Here is a 24,032-nt window from a genome sequence, read left to right on the forward strand (position 1 = left end):
AATGTCAAACTGTTACTTTACAGAACTCGAGACTCTATTAGCATTAAGCGCTCACGAAAGACAAGCTCAAACAAGTTCTATTAAAATTACATTTATGTAATATAAATGGTTCCAGATTTAACATTTTTAGTAATATTAAAAATATTAAAAATATCATTTCTTTTAGTCAAAATTTTATTTTCATCAATCTGGAAAGATGCTTCGATATTACAATTATCAGCAAGTAATTATTGTGTTTCGCTCACGAAAAAAAACACATACATTATCTATTTGTAAAAATTAAAATATTAGTTTTTTTCTATTTATGAGTGAAATTGATATATTCAGGATAATAAAAGTTCAGTATATATAATCAGATAAATTCTAAATATTGATGCAAAAATATTGATTGTTTTCTAAAAATATATATACAGTCAGGATCAACATTGATCAAGTGCATGACTTAATTTTCTTTCTCTTTCGCACGTGCGGAATAGAAGTTATTTTTGTATTAAATAAAAAACGACATATAGCTTAATGGGTCAAGGTAAAATCAATAACTAGGAGGATATTAAAATGCAGACAAGAAAAAAAAAACAAAGCCACGTGTACTCTCATTGTTTGGATGGTATTATAAAAATCTTCAAGAAATATATATCTCGCGTCTTTTATTACATTCCCGATAATTATATGTACGAATGGTCATCCTCAAACACATTTTCTCCGCCCTGTATTCCAACACTCTGCCATCTTTCTTTTTCCTCCGTAATTTTTCACCGACATCCTTTATGTCGGGCGTAAGATCGCGGCACACGCCATAACGATATCGCGGCGGCCTTTTTTGTCGGTGAAATTTATGGCGAGGTAATAGAGGGCAAATTAGAACCACATGACTGGCTACGCCATCAATCTCCGCGCTTCCCTCTCAGCCAATGGCCCTCCTCCTGACGAATAAACTAAACCTGCTGCCGCGTGCTTAGTTTCGCTGCGAATTCCTTGCGATTCTCGGCGAAAGGTTTAAAATTGTTGAACTTGCTAAGTGTTCCACAAAAACATGAATCTGGGTAGTACGATTTCTTAATTGGGTGCCGAGCAGGTTAATGCGAAAAGGGAAAATCCTGATTCAAGATTAATTAAAATTTGGTTACGGTATTTTATACATTTAATAAAATGTTTTATCTTAATTGCGTGATTAAAATCCGTTATGCAAAGTATTTCTGAAAATATATTAGCAATGCTGAACGATATTATCAATTTTAATTGTTGTAGTTGTTACGGAGAAGATAAATGTTATTTCGCTGTTCCGTACCGAGATTAAGATTGTTAATAAATTTTATTAAGAAAACATCATTTATTATCATCTTAGAGATTATTATTAAAAAAGAAAACACCTTGCATTCTCTATTTTCGTCTTTATACATTCTTCTCATTATACATTCTATAGCTCTCTCTACCATAAGCAGTAATACCACCATATAAAGTAAGATGAATTTTCCGCTTTGTTAACGTATGCATTAAAGCCGTGGCTCTTCATGGACGCATTAGTCGTAAGTAATAATTAATTTTTTACCCATCGTGTGCTTTATACGAAAGAAAAAAGAACTAACCTAAACTAACGAGCCACATATTTGCGACTGAACGTAGCCTGCGAAGTGGTTTAGGTAATATATGAAAACTCAAACATCTCCATAGAGGAACAGCTGATGACAGGACGAAAATATAAATCAAAATATTTCCATTATAGTTGTATAATTATAGTTGTATGTGTGATGTAGTTTGATCACTCTGACTTGTCTCTCTTAATTACTATTGTAAATTATTCCATTTCTAACAAATTGAAAACTGCTGAAGAAATTGAATCCACGCATTCCTCAAACATATAGTATCTAAATAAGATAATTGCCTGATTATATAAAAATAATAATTGAAAAAAGAGTTGAGTTGTTGTAAAACAACAGCCTTTTCAACAAAAAAAATGCTTTTCTCCACGGAATTATTAAATATTTTTGATTGCCATGTCTGTAATCTGTTCGAGTAATGATCAAAAATCTTCCATAATATTATTTAGAAAAAATCATATTGTTTAAAATTTGATCTTATATATATTTTGTTTATTCATATTGCACTGCATCTGACTGCGGAAATTAAAACTGCACAACTGCTACGTATATTTATATTTTAATAAAATCGTGTGGATTGGAGTGTATATTAAGCTTCCGCAACGAATGAGCTTAATATATCCGCAACTATGTTCGATGAAAATCTTCGAATATAGGCGTTGCGCGATATCTGAAAGTTTCGCCATAGCTTCCAGGAGGATGAGCTTTATCGATCGAGGAATCTGAACGGCATGGGTACCGTGGATAAATTTTAACTTTCCTCGAGAGCAGAAATGAAAATTAAGCGCGGGAGACGTAATCCTCCTACAGATGCGAAGGACTGATAAAACCGCAATTTAACTCGTTAGTTTGAAACAATCACTGTTGAATTGACAATTCTATATTTTTGCAGTAGCAACGCGACGATTCTGTATTCCCGCTAAATACCCCGCAATTAAGCTTCCTCGGTTTATCGCCGAGAAAGTGTGCGAGAGAAGAGAGCTATTTCTTCTTTGCGAGCTCGATAAATAAACATCTTCTCGCGCGCCTTAGATAGCGGTTCGAAAGAGAGAATATATCCTGGGAGAGAGAGGATTATATGGATAACGGATGGCAAAAAACTTTGTAACGTGCTTGATTTGCATCGAGCAATGAGAGACAATTATCTTCGGAACAAAGGAAAACTATCCTGTAACAGAATCTTCTTCACGGGGGAGCCGCGGTGCACTCTACACTTATTAATAGCCGTCGTAATGGGAACTGCCGGGCGTATGAATGCAACTGCGCAGGCAGCCGCGAATCATTTCGAGATGATGGGTAGCAGGTTTCCCTTTTCTTCTTTCCTCTTTCCGAGATACTCTCCGCATCTCTCGTCCGACACTCTGGCCTAACAAACTCCGGATGTATGTGGACCGTGTGTGAGCACAAATATAAGTCACGTACGTATATGTATGTATGCGCACATATTGTGCATCTTTGGAGAGCTCTCCGATGCGCGAATACTCGCGACTGAGGCTATATACAAGCGACTTTCCTTTATTCGGATTTTCGACGTAAAAATCACGACATCTTTGCGCAATGACAATAGCATCTCGTGACGCTATCAAGGCGAAGCAGCGGCTAGACCCCGACACGATAGGAATTATTATTATTCGAAATGTCAAATGGGACGTTAGCAAACAAGAAACTTGCCGTGATGAATCGCTCGCCCCGATCGTTCGCGAGTAATGTCGAAGTGTAACGAATTGTACGAGGCGGCAATTTGCATGATATTTGACGACACGTAAATTATGGAGTCGTACCGCTCTTTTGTGCGAAGTAGTTACTTCAACGTAGCAGCGTTACGCTTAAGCGATCGCCTGGAAATTTCATTCGCAAACGTATATACGCGTGCCTACAGCGCGATGTAATGAAATATGCTTTCCCGATATTCCAATATTGCCGAGGAACAATTTATCTCCTTACGAATGCCTGGACGCGTAATATGGATAATGAAAAAATCCACTATAAGGCGCCCTAGAACAGTTGCAGATTTTTTTTCACGGATTTATACCTGTAAATATAAATAAATGAATTATATGTTACGAAAGAAACGCAGAATTCTTTCATTATGGTGAAATATATTTATCCTGTATCTCAACCTACTCCTACTCGAGAAATTCTTTCTCTTCTTGGTTTTTTCTTCAGAATAGAATCGTACGCAGGTGGATACAATATTCGTAGTAATATCTATATCGTCGATATCAATCAGAAGTTTCGCTCAGCGAAGATTCCTCTCATATCCGAATAAAAAAAAGATTTCGTGACCATGACCCACTTCAGCCTGAGATTCGAAAAGTCTTTTGTTCCATTAGACGCAAAAATTCCGAGAAAATGTTTCGATTTCAGATATCGTTTCCTTCGTAGATACCCGTATCCTCTCTCGATACTCTCTCGCCCAGAGCTTCTCCGATGTACCAGACGATCCGTGCCAGACTACGTAGAATGGTAGATACGAGGAGGATACGAGAGAGGGGAAAACATTTGGGAACGAGGTAACGTTGTGAAGGCATCTACGAAGGAACAGACGAGCGCACTCAGCAAGGGATAGGTACCAAGCTGTCTCTGATCTGACACGACGGGATTACCGTCGAAAGAGGAAAAACGCGTACGCGCCCCTCCAGAAAAGAATGAATGGCAAAAATAGACTCCGGCTTCTACGGTCGGGCGGACTAAAACACGAAGGAAAAGTTACGAGATACGTATATACGAGCGCGCGTACGTACCTGTACGATAGATTACGCGCGGACGCATTATCCGTCGCGGAATATGCGCATAAATATGTATGCACGAACGTGCAGAGGATTTAATCCGTACCACACCGAAAGAAAGGCAATGCGCCCGCGAGAGAGACGAGGTAATCGCGGAATACAGTTTGAATTTCGTTTGGATTTCGCGATCCCGGCGTAATTCATATTTTTGTACGATATATATTTCCAGTCTATTTTAAAATAGCGCATTAATATCGTGCAAGTAATCGACAAGTTATGACAAATATAATAAATCGATAAAAACATAAAAACATAAACCAATAAGAATATCGAAAGCTATATACTCTTTCTCTATCTCAAAGTGAAAATTAAACTTGTCACTGATTCAAACAGTGACAAGATTTTATTGAAGATCAATTTTATTGATTTTTAGTGAAAATATTCATACTTTACTTCCGTTTTATATTTCACTGATTATAGCAATAAGATTTTATTGACAAATCAGCCACTATCACTAACTAATTCTCTTCTAAGTGAGATTTCACTGTTTTCAGAGTGCTATACTTATAACTGAAAGTGTTAATACACTGTTTTCATTTAAGAGAGTACATATGCATATAACGGCGTGTAAGGAAACTCTGCTGCTGTTTTGAATGAGGACGCAATTTACGTAGAAAATCGTTTATACAATAAGTTTGATTAAATCTGGTTAAATCCATGCTCCGGTCCATTGTCACCAATAATTAACTTCTCATTATATTATTTTCATCAATTTTCCGCCACTTCCAGGCAGTTCTATTAATAAAATCCCGCTGCGAATTGCTGATGACATGTCTCTTAAATAAGCTGAAACAATGCAAGCAATTCTACTGTAGACTACATTGTCTATAATTTGAGAAAGATTTTTTTATCGACTAAACTTGCAGATTGAAATTTAATTACTCCGACGAGAGAACGCGGATATAATGTACAATAGGAAAAGAATACGAATGTATGCAAAATGTACAAGCACCGAGTTAAATTGTTCGATTAAAATGATAACGTTAATTCATTTGAAATTGTCTTGATTAAACGACGTAAATTTTGTAATACCGGCGATATTAACCTTTTTTTTTTTTTTTTTGAGATTTTTCACGCGCGTAAAGATGTACATATGTATGTGTGCGGCAATTATATCGCGTCGAAAATTTTATTTCTTTCTATTAACGTTCAATAACGAGCGGAAAAAGAAGGCTTTGACCGCTACAATCACTAGTACAAGTGTTCATATGAACGGGCACATGCTTGTAAAAGAAGCTATATGTATACGCGCGCGCAGGATTACTTTTTATTGAAACCATACTGAACGAGCTCGCCGCGTGCGCGCGGCATAGCGTGCAATGTGATATTTTACGCGAATTCTCGAGAGAGAGCACGGAATTTTATTTCTCCCGTTTATATTATAGCTAATATGTAAACTCGTTTCCCCAGCTGTGTGTATTAAATTAATATCGTAATATCGTACAACGCGTTATTTCACATTATTCCGGTTGCTACGCGCACTTGCAGCAACGGAACATCTCTATTACAAATCTTTAATTTTTATTTTATTTCATTAATCATTTAAGAAACAGATATATCTCTGTAAAAAAAATATATATATTGAAGCGCCTGTGCATATCGAGTAATTTTCCAACGCTCGATTTGATTATATCCGATCGTATCAGGAATTGATACAGTTTCGATATAAATGTTTAATTGTAGACAAAATGCTACCGCGCGTCGCGCGCAATCACATCACTTCGCCTCTAAACCGCGCCATCGCTTTGCCGAATCATCCGGCACCTTTCGCCATCGGAAACTATTCTCTTTCTGCGGTTCCATTCGCCGCAACAAGCTTTAATCTGCTTAGCCGCATTCAGACTACGTGGGAAACTGCACTCGTGTAACTAGATTGTGAAATCTAGTGTGTCCCTAAAATCGAGGCCGTGTTCCTGTCCCGGTGAGCTATAGCACCCTGTCCGCCCTCGACGTGTCTACAATCCTGCGCTACAGATTTAAATAGTTTGCCCGCCACGTGCATCGTCGTAGTTTACGTGTTTTTTTTCTCTCTGCTCAATCCTTTGTAACTTCATGCTTAAACATCTATTTATTCGCTCGCGAAAAAGTCTCATTAAGAGACGTTTAATCGATATGAAGCAATTAAAAATTGCATCGCCGTTAATTATCGTGTTCGCAGCTATTTCGGTGACACTTGCTGCGATATATAATCGAAAATTGACAATTACGATACGAAATATTTTCGTCTAACCTTGTTATATAATAAAACGTGAAACTAAAAGAAAATCGATTGCTGTTGACAATCTATCTCTTATAATAATGAGCGTGTGAAATAAAATTAAAATTTGATTAACAAGAAAATGCCAATAATATGTCATATTGCATAAGACTGGTTTGAATTTGTCATTTAATATACATGCATATTTTCTCTGAAAGAAGAAAGTCGTGATGTGGTATCAGAGATGTTCTAGTAAATACTCGCGATAAATGCGATTCTATTTCACAAGAGAGATCTGTTACAGAAACTTTCTCATTCATACATGTCGAAAGCAAATGCGATACGCTGCTCGAGCTCTATTATTGAATGCATTAAGAATAGCAATACAAAAACTGATTAAATATGTCATGGAAAATAATATGTATCCTAAACAGGTATTTTCCCGACAAGTTCCCGCTATTAGAAATAATTTAAATTCGCGAAAAATTAAATTGAGAATTAAATAAGAGTTTTTACTCAGAAATGTCACATATATATTGTGACCCTCCTCGATCAAATTTTCACGAGAAATTTTTTGTTATCACGAAAATACAGCGCAATATCTGATAATATTGTACAGTTCTCAATAACTATAGTATATTAGAAAATAATATTACGAAGTATGTCGTCTATCCGGTACGGTGATGAAATACCAATCTTGCCACGACTCGCTGATTCAGAACGTCGAAACTGGTAAAAGTGGCGCAAACGTTTCACGGATGAATCTACCAGTACACACGCAGGATCCCGACGAGCTTTAAAACTCGACTCAGCCCAGTCCAATCACCGATCGTTATTTCCTCTAGGGCTCGACACAGTGGATACATTCTCAACGACTAATCCAACGTCAATCACATATCGATTTCTCGCTGACATGGAAGCACGCCGAGTAACTCGATCGACGAAAATGCTTGAGATGTCGTACCGAGTGCGATATGCAAGGTCATCAACTTTTCTGCATTATTACTCGCAAATTTGCCTTGATATTTGAAAATACATTAGTGTTTTCCTGAGCAATTGAAAATAACTCTACCATGAAGAAGAAAATAGCAGATATATTTCTGACATGAAACAGAAGTTTAAGTGATGTATGGAATCTATATATAATCTCTTTGCATATACTTTTGTATCTCACATTCTTGAATGCACATAAAATTTTATATTTAAAATTGTTATTATCATTATTATATTATTATATAAAGTTATGTAAAATCTATATATTCATAAAAAATGTAAGATTTACGATCTAATTTCAATCAGACTTTATACAAGTCTATTGTGTCCATTATGTGTGACACTTCTAACTATTTTTATCTCCATAATATTGTCCGTCGTTGAGATTTTTCCTTTACTGAGTACCTTCATATTTCGACCGAATGCAGTTTTTGCCGAGATACAAGTAAGATGTTGACAATCTAAGAAGAACATAATACCGAACGCGGCTTATCCGAATACTGATAGAGCCCGGAAGGGAATCCTTCGTAAGCGCGGCCATACGTAGGCTTACTGCGGCTTACGGGGATGCCTCACTCTCTCTCTCTCTCTCGGCAGTCTGGCGTCCCGTTTCGCGTATTTCGCGAAATTCAAGGGGCTATCATCCGGAGGCGGAAAAATATTTTGCTTCTCCAGTCGCACCGCGACCGGAGGAAACGCACCGTTTCGTAAATTTCGCGAGATAATGGTGACGGCGGCAGACGGATGTTGAATCTAGCAAAAAAAAAAAATAAAGTGCAGCTTAATAAAGTAACGTGCTTCGAGCTAATTAATGCGCGGTTAATTCGTATTCATTTCTTTTTGCACTAGAATTTCGCACAAAACTTTGGAGAACTAACGAAGTCGACTTCGAGGCTCTCGATACATCTCGTTTGACTTACGAGAACTGTGCTGCCGCAACTTACCGGAAACTTACGAAAGTGTAGCGAGCATTCGTAAATCCAACAACTTTTTACGCCGTGTATTTATATCCTCTTTGATCTTTTAATCTGGATAAAGTGAAATCGCGTACTCTGTTTATCATTTGTAATCTCAAACATACTGTAGACTTAAGACCAACAATAAGTCAAAGAATAAATTACGCTGGAGAGCAAAACAAAGAGAGATTTGAAAATAAATTCTATAATTTTTCTCATAATTTCTCTGAATATAAGATTTGTATTAAATTACTCATTGTTATGTCGTATATCGAAGGACTTGAATATAATAATTTACTCCTTACAAAAGAGCACAAAACATAATACAGAGAAATAATTGTGAGAAAAAGGAGCATGACGCACTTATGTTCGTACTCATTATTTCTACATGTAGCTTGATATGAGCGTTAATCGTCTTATACCTGTTTTAAATGGAAGCTCGCGACATCCCAAGTTAACAGTCCATTAGCAGAGGTCACGCTGCATCGCGCATGCTTCACGCGATGCACAACGCGGAAACAGGCACAAGACGAAACTGCGTTATATATTCCGGCGATTTGCAACATGCAATCTTCGCAGAAAGGCATGTTACAGTCCACGTGTATACGTAATTTATTTCCCCACTAGAATATATACGTTAATAGAGAAATATATCTCTCTCCGTTAATAAATTTGTATACATATTTTGCGTAAAAATATTTTTTTTAATTTGAAATTTTGCCGAATCTGTTAGATGAAATTTTAATTTGGCAAGATGGAATATGGTATTAAATTCGCGTTGCCGCTGCATGTATCTATTCTTTCGAAACAAGAGAAGCGAGAATCTTCGTCAAACCACTATAGTTCATTACGGTTAGTACGAAGCTGTGTTGACATTGGTATCGTGCAAAGTGAGACGTGCAGCAGATATGAACTCTGGTACGATGACACGACGACATCGAGGCATACGTCTTCCTGCGAATTCATCGTGCCACGCGCGACAAGATTAATGACCGGAAAGAGTGTGGGTCGTGCGAATTCACACTCGATAAAATTTGCAACGCTCCACCGTCCCATTTGTACGGCGTCAACCTTCTCTCTCTCTCTCTCTCTCTCTCTCTCTCTTTCTCTCTCTCTCTCTTTTTCTCTCCTTTCCTGAAAATATAACACGCCAAAGTTCTCCCGTAAATATGTGTATTGGAAATCTCTCCTCCCGCGCATGCACACACATCCCAGGGTCCGTCCGTTCCATTTCAGCCAAAGAATCGACGAGCGAGCGCGCACCGGGACGCCTCGCGCAAATCGCAAATTTGAAAGCACTTTTCCAGCGACACATATAGATACAGGCCGTGTATGTATTTCCGCGTCACCTCTATTTACGTGTGCGACTACCGCGGCGCGGTGCTCCTCGAGATTTGCGGCAAACGGCAGCGAGAAGATGAACCCCCGGCTTTATCCCGGCGCAATCGATGAGTTTCTGAGCGCCGGGAATGTGATTGAAATTTGCCGTGCAACGTGCCGACCTTAATACAACGTCAGGGAAGGCGCGTGCGAAATTCTGTATCGATTATTAGTTTTTCCAATTACGCCGCGGGCGTTGCTTTTTGAGCGTGTATTTTGTCACGATAACGGCTACTGAAATTTACTCGTGAAATTCGTCGTTGTGTCTGTGTATCATAGCTTGCTATGCGTGCTTATTATTTCGCGCTGTAATGATTCTGAATGCAACGTGTCCCTTTGAATTAAATAGTTTATTTCTTCAACCCCTTTGCGATCTCACAGACCTTATTTCTTCAACCCCTTTGCGATCTCACAGACCAGAATGTAGCTTATCAAGTTGATTCAAACATCCTCCCATATTACAACAAAGGGATAATTAATCCGTTATATATTGTATTTATGATTATTAAAAAAAAATACATGTATACCTTTGAAAATAAAAGATCTGGGACATGCGAGGGATTAACAGTGAAATTACTAGTGACGGTGTGGAGGATAATTGCTAGAGTCGTTGCATGCATGGAGATATTCATAGACGATTTGAAAACTTACTTCTAAAGTGATATATGCAACGCATTCGGTATGCCACATAATCCGGGAAGTTATGAAAGTTCGGGCAAGATCGGGCTATCATTCGATGGTTCAACCATACCTTTATGTGAATACCAACACATTTCAAGTTAAATGGCGCTACTAACAAAATAGTTTGCACCTTATTCGGCCCCGAGTCTCGAGGCCTGGCACACAATCCTCAAGTTATGCTCATCCATACTGCTGAGAAAACTTTTTAACGGCTTGTGGAACTCTGTGCTTCGAGCTTTCACGAGGAATCTAATAGCGCTCATACTCATTCTAGACGCATACAAAAGACAATACTCGAGCTTGAGTTGCAACTGATTATTACATATTCTACCGTTTAACTACCGTTAAAAGTAGATGCTATATTGCAGTTTCTACGCTAGTGTCTGCTCATTTACACTTAAAAGCATAAATTACTTTTAAAAAAATGATAACATATAATACATACGTTAGAAAATATTAAGACGTGTGAAATATTCAGCAAATTCGTTGTTACATCAATCAGGATTTGGAAGATTTTATATCAACCAAGTGTTTTGCCCTATCTTACTTCAGTATTTGTCTGCAGTATGTGATTGTCAGATGAAGTAGAGCCGGTAGAGCAATGCAATCATTCTATTAGAGAATAATAATACACGCGTATATTGGTGTAGATAGACCTGCCGGCAGTTCTCCGTCAATTCGTTTGTGAAAGCTTCCAGCATCGAACAAAGGACATCGTTTTGCGAAAGCACCCGATAACGGACAAAGGATCCCACGAATGGCGTAGATATCGAATGAATGGATACACTGCGAATTGCTGTGTGCTATATGCCGTGATCAAAGTGTAATCATACATAAATTAAGGTAATCATGATGAGCGTACGACAAACATTCTTGTCCATGGGGTTCTTATTTTTCTTCACAAAATTAATGAATCAGATTAAGAGAGCTGCTTTTTTGCTCATTTTTATGTAATTTTCAATAACATGCTTGTCAGTATAATTTTGTATCGAGTTTTTCGAGAAAATTGAATAAGACAAATAAAACTGAGAATCAGAGAATCGTATTCCGTCGCTAAATGTGCGGTAAAATTATGGGGCAAATACTGTCTCATCGTGACATGGAAGTAAAGGAAATCGGTGAACGGATAAACCTTTCCATTAAAGAAAATTACCATATGATAGGTCCCATCAAACCAATATATTCTCAAATCTCCGGCATTTGATCGTCGCTCATTTCATCTTATTTTCAATAGACTCTTTCCACTTTTCCCACGTCACCCCGAGATTAAATGTAAAAGAGGGAGGATCCCGTATACTCTTTATTTGCGCTCCGCGCGTTACTCTAAGTTGCAGAGAGCGGCGGATTCATATGATCAAATATGGGATATTTGCACCTTCGAGTGCGGATATTCGCTTTGATTTCGCGTTATCGACACGTCAGCTCATCGATCCGTGAATTCATTTGCTCGTAAAGATTTTACTATTCCGTCGGGTCGAGATGCGATAGAGAGGTTTCCTTCTCTATGCGGTTTAGTGACGTCCCTTTTACGTCTGACGAAGTTTTATAACTTCGAAGAAATGAAAATGGAAAACTACGGTGGCCATATCTTGATCTGAGATTATGATATTGTTCCTTTTAATATACATATAGGTTTCAATAGCTTCTAAGAGGTAAAAATGATGATGAATAGTTGACTGTTATAAATAAAACTATAGATAAATTACAATGATCATTACACAATCACTCTATTTTCTTAAAAGAATATAAGCTTTTAAAAGGTTTATAAATTTAGTAGATCTTACGTAATTTTTGTTAAAATATGAAAAAATATAACAGTCATTATTTCTCAATTTAATTCGGAGAAAAAAATAACAAATATTTTTGAAATATCACGATAATCGCGTGTTGGTTGCTTTAACACAAAAGAGATTCTTGATACTATAACGAGTATGCCTGTATATATTACGCAAATCATACACTTTTGTACGCGTTTTTCGCACGGAAAACAAAATTTACATAACGCGGGCTTAATATAATTTATTAAAATGCGCTTACGCGGCGAGATCGGTATTAATTAAAATTGTGAGATTTGCATTGATTATAATGTGCCACTAATTGAAAGTGACTTATCTGCACATTGTATTAAAATGTAAATCAAATCTCTGACGTCATAGGCATTCATGTTCGTGCTGACCACAATAAGCAAGGACGCGTGTGAGGCTGTAATACACAAAACAAATTTACCAAATTGTCTGAGCATATATATATATATATATATATATATATATATATATATATATATATATTTTAATTAAGAGACGAGACAGTACTTTTTTTATTGGAAATTTTATTGGACATCGATGACACAAAAAAACGCTGTTTATACCTACATTATAGAAATGGGATGGAGAGAAGAAGCGAGATGTTTCTCAATCATAATTATTTTTTATTCTTTTTCCAAGCGCAATATATATGGATATTCAGAACTCGTAGTGTTCACAGGAAAAAAACGAGAATATAATTCGTTTGTAACAATGAAACTGCTTTTTGTTGATTCAATCGATTGAATATCGACTTTATATGTTCAGACAAATTTTATTTCCACCGTATACTTTCCTACCCTATCACACGCAATCTGGTTCACCGCATATAAGTGAAATATGCTTGTTTTATAGATTTTCGCATAGATATTTGATCAACACGATTAGATTATAATCCATCTCCATTTTGTTTAATCGATAAATTACTAATAATCGCTGCTCGCTCGCTTCAATTATGAAATATTTCTCACCATCAGACTGTCGCGAAATCGCGCAAAATTTGACGAGTTATAAATTTCACAAGTTACAATAATCGTATTAACTTTCACAATGCTACTCCTTGAAACAATAGACCTGACGTTAAACTGAAAGTTCCATCGCGCGCGTTTAGACGACTCTCAAGCTGTTAGGAGAGAGAGAAAGAGAGGGGGTCCCCGCAGCCGAGAAGGTATAATCCTTCTGTCGCGGGAAGTCAAGTTGAACCGGGCAAAGTCAAATCCCGCGCCAGTATCTCTATATACGCTTTGTCGGTCCCCGGGCCAGTCGAGGGAAAAGCAAAGATTGGTCCCGTGTACCGCGGAAACTTCGGACACTACGCACAAATATCATCGCCAGATAGCCGCACCCCGGCTCTCCCGATATTGCGCGCTCTCACGGGTTTTAGTTAAATGCCAGCGCAAATACGCGAGTACACGTGCATCCGATGTGCTTTAGCAACGTTTCTCGCTGAGGAAAGGACGTTTGTTCGTGGACTTTAAGGTGTCGTGGCAATGCACCCAAGTTCGGATATAAAAGGCTCTCTGCAGCTTCCACTCGCTCGCTGGAGCGCGGCAACGGAAAGAGAAGAGATTTCTCGCTGTAAAAAGACGCCCACGTATCTATTCTCGAGTATTCACGGCGAGCTTGTTACTAATGTCCTCAAGATTTAATAGACAGAAGTAGTGCAACAAAATTACAATGTTGATACGAGTTTTATATTTTTCGGTTCTCTGCGACATTTTTTAAAAAATTAAATAGAAGATTTTGAACGTTTTGCAAAAAAATAATTATTTAATTTGTAAATTTTATCGTTATAACATTATAATTTTATTTGATCGATAAAAATGACAAGAGAACTGTTAAATTAAAGAATAGATTCCTACTCCGATTTTCGTATTCTATCGGATACTTTGAAATTAAAACGTATGATATATTTATCAGAAAAAAGTGGAAATGGAGAACTTTTTCGCGCATATTTATTTTCGACCATTAAACAGAGAAAAACTCTCGTATATCCAAAAAAGTTCGCGTACGATGTACTGCCATCATCGCCAGGCAGTCGAGAGCACCATTTTAACTAATGCGTTTCTCTTGAACTTCCCGCACTACGAAGTAATCTAAGTGTGAATACGATAGCTTATATTTAGCATATATTCATTTGACATACTTCACCGTCGCGCTGAGGCTAACGTTTGTTGATAGTCATGGAGTGTACAATGTCGACAAGCAAGTTTTGACGCTCAAAGCGTCAGAAATTGTTATTCATAGAGTATATAACGGTGCACCTAAATTAATATGGTCACCGTGAAAATTTATCTCGGATAAACGTAATTTTTCACCCTATATGATAGACAAACAGTAGCTATATCCTTTATTTTGCAATCGATAGAAATCAAGTAAAGTGAAAACGAACGTTCAGCGTATATCTTGCTGGGATTTTATTCCGTCAACAAAGTAAGTTGTTTTATCTTACGAGTGACTGCCTGTGAAAAATTCCATCAGAAATCGATCGACCGCGTGTCTCAACTAGCCGCCGTTTTGTAATTATGTAAATCGGCTTTCCCGTCGTTATCTCATTTATATTTTTTTCTGAATATAAAAATATGGTTTCACAATCGGCGAGTGGTAAATTAATAGATTCAAGGACTGCAATAGTTTTTAATATTATTGAAATATACGTCGACTTCGACAACTATTCGATGAATTAATAATAATTTTGATTGTAAATATAGTAACTCAACTCTTATCTTCGGTATTGAAAGAACAGATATCTGAAATGTTAAAAGAGAGATATATATCAACGCATCGTCAATACCGAGTGATAAATGCAAAAAATATTAATCTCGAAAATGTGTGTTTATTACATATGATATACATACACTGATTTCTATATTCGATAAAATTCAAGGATTTATTTATCCGCAGAAATTTATGACACGATGCGATGATATTGATAACTGGATATTTTACAGTGCTTCTAATATTATAGTAATAATGAGAGTGAGCGTTTCCAAGGTCGTATAAACGCGAATACGCGTTCGTATACTGCGACATAACAGAATCCTATAGAGCACTAACTTACGGTAAGGGTGGTACGCGCGCTATAACTCGAAACTTCGTTTATTCGAAGGCGTCCACCGGGACACGGTAGTGTCAGCGATGCGAACCTAACATTTAACTAGATATGGTTGCAATTCAATTTACAGACACAAGCTTTGCTTAACCCGAACATTACGGATACCGAAGCTAGTTCAATGTACTCGCAAAGACCTTTGAGTCAATTCGGAATAGTGCAGCGACAGTTAGTTTAATAAATAACTCGGAGAACACGCGTTAGCTCTATCTCGTGTATATACGACTCTTTAATGACGTCCTGACGACCACTAACGCACTCGTGGTATTGGAACCGCTCGACTGTGTTTGACGAACGAACACAATATAAACGATCGTTATCGTAAAGAGATCACGCACGTCCGGATGATTCGCGATCGCTCGTAAATTCGGCTCTCTTTCCGCTGAATTAGTATACTTTCTGGCGGATTTGATCGTGAAAGGAACAGTGATATCGCGTAATTAATTGATCGCGAATAGGATGTATATTTTAATGTTAATGGCGCGAGACGCCGGGTGTCGCGAAAATTTTCGACGGTGATCTAATGCAAGTCGGTTCATGCGTATCTCTCGATCACGCGGGCGCAACCGTCGTATATATAGCGTAATGCATGCGCTGCGCATGGTTCAATATAAAGGATTGTTATTTACGGCACGATTTATATTTCATCGGAATATAATGGAAAATGGACCCGGTGTTAGGAACAACCGTACGCATTGCCGTATATATATATATATATATATATATATATATATATATTCTTCGCCTCTATCGTTTTGGCTCGCACCCAGCGCGGATGCCTTTTGACATTTGTTTGCGGTTGAAATACGCAAATGCACATATTTCTGTAATTATTTAAACGTTATATCTCGCATGCAAGTTGTCAGCGTCTATCGCGAATTGTTGATTCGTCCTATACAAGCGTTTATATTTGCGTTATCAAATTAATACCGAAGAGAGAATAGAATATCATCTCATATTAAACAGTGAAGTATCTAAGTTTCATATCTAATTACGATATCATCTGTTGATCATAATATTTTATGCACATAAATTATACGAATGATCAAAATTGATTATTGTTTTCCAAAAATCTTTAATATTAACGTAAACTATGTCGCAAAAACACTTACGCGATGATAGATTAGCGCAAGTGTAGCCAGAATGTGAATTATCATACTGTTGGAGCGGAGCAAAATTCATTCATTCTTAATTTTAGCCTTACTTCGCTCCTGTGTGCGTCATAACTTTCCAAACTACCGGTCTGGAGAAACGGACAAATATATCATCCAACAACGCGGCTAAACGGCTGTAACTTTCTTCCCAAACTTTTCTCCACGCGCGACATTTACGACCGGCTAGAAACGGAACAAGCTCTACTACAGTGTATCAATTAGCTTGACTTGATCGCGTTGGTAAACCCGTTACACGCTTTTGCGCGAAGCAACGCGAAACAGAGCCAATAATGTTAACCATTCGAGAGATATCGGGACAAAATATCCACCCGCGAGAACAACCAATGGATATGTTTCCACGCGGTTCTAGCGAAATTTCGCGTTCGTTGCATCGTAAATGAGCTCGTCTGACGGAACCGCCGCATTCGGTTCCCTCACATGCCGGGAGAGAGATCTTTCTCAGACGGACGTTACCCGCAACTTCAAAGATCGCCCTGTCCGGACGGACACGTCGTATACGCGAAACTTTCGCCGACGCGGTCTCCCACATCGTTCTTACGTGCTTCCATCTCGAGGGAGCGAAGCCCTACGTGCATGGATTTTTACATACCACCCCCTTCTCTGTCCCGCACACAGCGAAATATGCAAGACTGCAAATACGCACAATCTCATCGGTCTTTTATCTGCGCGAGCAAATATCCCAAGCGCGCTATATGTAAGATTTACTCGGTATAGACGCGAGAAGAAGTTTCGCAAATGGACGTGGAGGAGAAAAATTTTTCGAGTCGCAAGTGGACAGACTCCGGACGGGATTGGGAGAACGGAAAAGCTCGCGGGTGCTGCAGAATGCAACGAAAAGGAAGGCCGAGGCAAAAGAGAGATAGAGAGAGAGAGAGGAGACGGGAAGAGTACGAAAGTGGGCAGGAATTGTTACGGCAGCGGGTTTACGAGGTCCCGGCGGACAGGATGCCAAGCAAAAGGGGATCGGAGGGAGGGAGGGGCACGTCGCTTTTCTCCCTTTCGGAGAAAAGCGTTATCTTGCCGTGTGTGACTCGAATAACGAGAGTAAGTCTTCGCGAAGTCCGACTCAAAATCGAATGTTCTATCGTGTAAACGTTAATGCGATTGTAAACGTTAATTTCTATTTTTCGCGGCGCTGCTCGATCCCTCTCGTCGATCAATTACGATTACATACATATATGTCATTGACCTGTGTGAAATGATATCTTCGCCAACGATATCTACGAGAGGAAGTTTAGAGTCGCAAGAGAGATAGGTACAATTGTTTCAAAAAAACGAAACTGTCGCGGGAATACTGTATGATAACATCTGTTTAATCCACGTTATCATACATCGTGAAATAAGCAGTAGCTCTGTAATGGGATGTGAATAATGATAGACGTCAAATGACTTCGTTCGTACCCGAGGCACAGCGACGGTTAATTTCAGAATGTCGAGAATGTCTCCCGTATTGTAACTAAATAGACAATCTAGCTAGCGTGGTGGATTTCGCTGTGAGCACTGTTGTATTACATGAACGTTTACAAACGTTACTCATGTGTATGTATATTCACTGCACTTCTATTCGAAACGTTGAAATTTGTCGACCGACAAAAATTCATAATTTAAAGTTTTAAATAAGAAAAAAAGAAATATATTTATTTTATTTATAATTACAACTAAAAAATAACTGTTATTAAACTTAATTCGAGGAGTTAAACTTAAATGAATTTAATTGGATTAGTTCTGATAATTCCGCAAAATGGAAAATTAGAGTATTGAGGATTCTAAACATTGCCAGAAATAGTAAACTCCGAGTTCTCGTAATCTTTGTTTATCATCACTTTGAAATCTTGATAGCGTTATAGTATTTCATATAATTATTTTAAACAACTTCAATTTGGTTCAATTATTTAACAAATATTGCTAACCTTACGTAATATTGCTAACTGTTATTGAATTCTCCAACAAAAAGTTAAGATTTATACATTTATTAAAAAAAGATTTGAGATGACATTTAGCTATCATTATTAGCTATTACACAGACATGTCTCATTAGTACATATATCTCATAATCGAAACAAATTGCGCTGAATGTGAACGTAATGCGTTCATCGATATGTGTGGCTATGTAATAATGAACAATAATTATTTAAGAATATATCATAAGACAACTCATATCGACAAATGCATTATATTTCATTTAATTCATTATATACGTGATCTAATATGTATATCCGATATATAACGAGTTTTTAATTGAAAACAAAAATTTTTACATAATTCTATAGAGTAAGAAAATAGAAAAATTAATGCTAAACTTTTAGAAACAGTTTTATATTTTCCACTTTATAATATATTACATATTTTAAATATAAATTTAAAAATTCCGATAAACTGACAAATTTCTAATTCAATTCGCTACGAATTGCTGATGTATAAATTATACAAGATAGAAGCGTACGACTCGAATAGGAATTTAGATCGAAGTCTCTGAATGCTGTCAAATTCAAAGCACGGTTGAATTCATCGAGTAACAAAATATAGAAACGAAGCAATCGGCTAAAATTATCTAGTGTGATGGTTGATTATATCTAATTATATATACTGAAATGCAATTGTCTTATAATGATAATTATAAGAAATATAAAGCTATCTCTATTTTTATTGAAAACTGTTGGGGGACTTTATCTTTTCAAATTATAGTTTTAATTACTGCATGAAATATAAAGAGATTCAATTAATTGTGATGAGTATTAATCAGTGTGAGAATGAAAATAATCAACTTTGATTCCAATGCAAATAATTACTATAGATTTGCATCATACAAAAAGTAACCTGAAGCGCTTTTAACAATACAAGTTCCATATATGGTAACTGTGCCTGGCGCTTTTACATTTAATCTCCGGCAAAACCGATGGTTGGTCGCGTAATTACCAAGAACGATTATCCATTGTCAATACGTACGTCAATCATTACAATTACTTTAAAAACAGATTTGAAATGCGAATTAGATCTAAAAGCTCTCATTGATAATAAAAGTTTTTTATTTACATTAATGATTTCTATCCCCCTCTCCTCCTCTTTTTCTCTTTCTCTCTTTCTCTTTGCTGAATTATTTAACATTTAACTGAAATACTTAACAAAAGAAAAAGAAAAAAAAAATGAGATTTAAATGCAAAATACATATATGAAGTAGATTTTCACGAATTAAATGATATCTTTTATATTTCTGGATAAATTTGTTCTATCCAATTAATAAATATGATTAATGATGCATTCTCATTCTATGTACACGTGCAATATATATAACTTCAAAATTATTAGATTTATTAGAAACTATACCTAATTAAATATATTGTTTTAACTTTGAAATATGCTGTTAAAATTAAATTTTATTAAATCGCATCGTAATAGTTGTATACAATCACTATACCGAAGATTAATGTCATTATCTGTCGAACAGCATTTACTAGAGAGTCAAACGGCAAATATTTTTGCACACTTTTTATGACACATGCGAACATGCTAATTGTTGACAATTTCACTCGTTATTCTTGATTGTCTCGTACGACAAATAATAAAAGTTTAAAACTGCTTGAAACTGCTATACATATATTGACAGTTTTAGTGTACAAGCTGTGGTTGACATGTTCGCGCTCTTTTAATAAGATTGACCTATATATTTCTTCGCGCACAAATACCGCGTGGATAGTGAGCTGATGCTGCTTACTTTTAGCATCAGAATTGTATTTTTGTTTGTATCATAAATTAGAAACATCTTTTCGCGGTACACGAGACAACAGTATTAGAAGCTTTACTGCTGCAGATTTTTAATATTTATAAATACGATGATAGCATTTTTTTCCTCGCACTTTCCGAGCACCGCTTTCCCGGCATAGCTTGACGAGTAATGGATCGCCAAAGCGGCGGAGGTGTTGCGGTAGAGGTTGAAAAAATATGAACCGAGGTCGCGGAAAATGAGCCCAAAACTTTTACGGCAGATGCAAAGCAGCGCAGCTTATCGCGTGAATGTTTGTATGGTGATCTATCCTCCAGGAAGTCAGAATCTCCACCCCGCTTGGCCTACATACTGAGAGTTATGGCTGCAGCCGTGTCATACAACCGCACGAAGTCTCCGTGAGACGTATAAGGAAATAGGAGCATTGCCTCCGCCAAGCATTACAACGTGTGCGCGGCTATTGCAGTACGAAACAAGCATCGCTTTCGCGCCGAGCGAAAATATTACGTGGCAACTGTAACATTCGATTTCCGTTCGTCTGCAATGAAAACATTGAGATCGGAAATAAAATGCTATATAGTAATAACCGGACACCTCCATTCACCGAAAATATTGCAATAGTTTTTTATAGGATATATATATATATATATTGAATAAGAGACAGAATATATGTATATATGTATATGTATATCTGTTGTAGCAGTTGTAAATATTGTCGGTATTAATCGCGATAATTTTTAACGTGCGCTTTTATTATTGTGGCTACTTTGAAAAAATAAATATTTGCTATCTGAATCTTGTTAAATATACATGTTTAGTATTTGTTAGCAATGCTCGGATTAAGTGTCGTCGTATGCTAAATACCTATGGAAAGTATGTACTCGTTCCTCACGAGACAGTATGCGACAACCTTAATCCACATGCGCGCTTATTATGTACGTACAACCATAACGATGAGATATATCATTTGGATTGCGCGAATGTATTCAACAATTTACGTTCTTGTTGCACGATGGCTACATATCGACTTAGCAGTCAAAGAATGACCTCAACACTGTTGTATATTTACATATATTCGCGTTGAAAGAAGTGTTGTATGAGAATTTATATTCGCGCTGAAAGAAGTGTTGTATGAAAATCTAGTTCAAGCACATTTGCATACACGAGAAAATCCAAATCAGAGAGCTTTCCGAGAATTTTTGAATAAAAATTGTACAATGTAGCGATTACTTAACGGGACACTGTTGTTGTTAATAATAATTTGACAAGTATAACGATCATTAATAATATTAAAGAAATAAAATAATTAATTATAGAGTCGAATGATGTAGAATATATGAATTATTACTAGTAAAGAAATCTGATCATTATTTAATAAAAAATGTATAACACTCATACAAATTTGTTTATATGGATATGATGTCAACGATCCTGAATAATTGCTTAGAAGTAACTTCTTAATCGACGTGAAAATAATGATACTATAGTTATATGACTGCCATATGCGGAGCATGTAATTTTAAGGGGAAATGAAGACATGCGTTTATAATTCGTTACTGGTAGGCAACGAGCGAGTGAACGAGATAACGAGACTCATTAACAGTCGTACCTGTTTTCAAAGAAAATCTTGGCTCGAGTTTTCTCATTCTATATACGATCTTGTGCCGCGTCAGGGATGGCAAATGAATCTTTCTCTTTCTCTCTCTGTACGCGGCGAGCGACATTTGTAATTTTAGTTAGTCGTCGACAATTAGCGTAATTTCGGTATTTAAAAGGCACATTATTTTTTCACGGCACGTCCATTTTATCACGTGTTTCTCGTCGCTAACATGCGTAACATGGCTGTGGTGTATGTACGAGCACGGTTTTAATCGATAAGCCGGGATATTAGCGATATTAGCGCACCTCTCTCTTTTTCCCCTCGCGAAAGGGCCACTCATCTCTCCCTTCTTCTATATAAAACCGTAGCAGTCTTATAAAATTTATAATAATTTCCGGTTACACGGCGGCCTTTCGTTCTCGGCTCTCAGTGGGCCACGGTTGCATAATTTTTCATCGCTATGGCGTCGCGCTAATGTGCGTAGTAATTTTTCGACTTTACTGGTACGCGAATAATGTCACGATGTAGTTCTGAGAAACGGATGTTATGCGATAGGTATTATAAGTTTAAACTAATTTTAAGCTGGTATATTACACATGTGCAGTATACTTATACTTTCATACTTTTTGCTAATTAAAATCGGCTTAACGAGAAATGTAGTTAAAATATTATACACGTGAAGCGTATAATATTATTTTTATAAGCAAAAAAGCTTAAGTAAACTGTAAAAGACATGAACCTCTTAATAATATTGATAAGGCAAAAATGTAAAATGTAAATAATTTATAAAAGAATAAATAAGTATAAAAAATGCGGCAGCACAAGGAGAGAGAGATTATACAAACTATTATCCTCTTTAACAGAGCAGATAACCGCTAGCCATCCCGCGCAGGATCGCATTTAAGAATGGTATCACGTTCCTTAACTACCTAGTATACTACATATAAACATGTGTTCGGAGTAGAGAGGGTGAGAATAGCCCAGATATAGGCATGCCGTACGTACGTACTTATCTGAACCATGCACTTTTCAGTGACAAGGGGATATGATTTATTGCCTACAAGCTTGCTACCAATGACCGCGGTACGTGTTAAACTGACCACGTTCATCATTAAAATTAATGGGTATTGGATACTGTCCGCGGTAAACAAAAGGAGAGGTAGAAACGATTGAAAGCGTCGGAGTCGGAGAGTTTCGATAGCCGAAAAAGGCGTTGTTAATGTTGCAATCCGATATTTTTTCACTTCGTGATAACAATCGTCGGAGGAATGAAATATCGATTTTCTTCGTATTCTTTCACTTTGATTAATAAATAATTAAATAAATTTTTTCAAACATTATTCTTAGACGTAATAAATTTATCTTTACTTATTAATTTAATATATATATAGGGGATATTTTTTATTATATAGAATTTACGCGTTCTCTCCATCTCGAAAACTGTAATTTTATAAATCTATGTAATCAACGCGCTCTTCAGGGTGATGATGTCCAGCGCCATGCAGTAGTTATACGTGCATTTTCACGTGTCCTGTAATTGTTCTGGGGTGTCTATTGTGCAGATGAGTGTTAAGTCTGCAGCCCGGCATCCATTAAAATTAATGGGGATTGGGATAACAGGGATAGGAGAGTCAGTCAGGCATGATACCGAACGTGAAGTGAAATGATGCATCATTCACAAAGAAACAATGTGAATAATTCGATAATCGCATCATAATAATTCATACGTTACAATGTACGCATTATTGTTAAAGCGATCATTATAATATTCCGATTAGAATGTCAACTCACGCTTGGTATTCATAGTATTCAGCAATAAATTTAATCAATCATTTTTCGCGACACACATAGCTAACTTTGATATCAAATTCGAATCGACATATTGTGCTCTCGCACACCTATTTAGACACTTACTAGTGCTCTATGTGCGCTTAGGCTATTTATTTTTACCGGTATCTGTACTCGTAATGTATTTCAAAGTACCGCGATAACAGCTACCACCGCGGCCAGGCTCACATGCAGTAATCG

The 24,032-nt window shown here is 36.9% G+C and overlaps 2 protein-coding genes across 7 annotated transcripts in view; one reads left to right on the forward strand and one right to left on the reverse strand.

Moving 5' to 3' along the window:
• Ten-a (Teneurin-a transmembrane protein) overlaps nt 1-24,032 on the reverse strand; it is a 466,667-nt gene that overhangs the window by 439,321 nt on the left and 3,314 nt on the right. The gene's annotated exons all lie outside the window — the stretch shown is intronic.
• LOC145935111 (uncharacterized) overlaps nt 1-24,032 on the forward strand; it is a 194,950-nt gene that overhangs the window by 169,535 nt on the left and 1,383 nt on the right. The gene's annotated exons all lie outside the window — the stretch shown is intronic.

The sequence above is a fragment of the Prenolepis imparis genome, unplaced genomic scaffold, assembly GCF_030444845.1.
Source record: "Prenolepis imparis isolate NDT839.2.m4 unplaced genomic scaffold, iyPreImpa1.0 SCAF_4, whole genome shotgun sequence".
NCBI classification, from domain to species: Eukaryota; Metazoa; Arthropoda; class Insecta; order Hymenoptera; family Formicidae; genus Prenolepis; species Prenolepis imparis.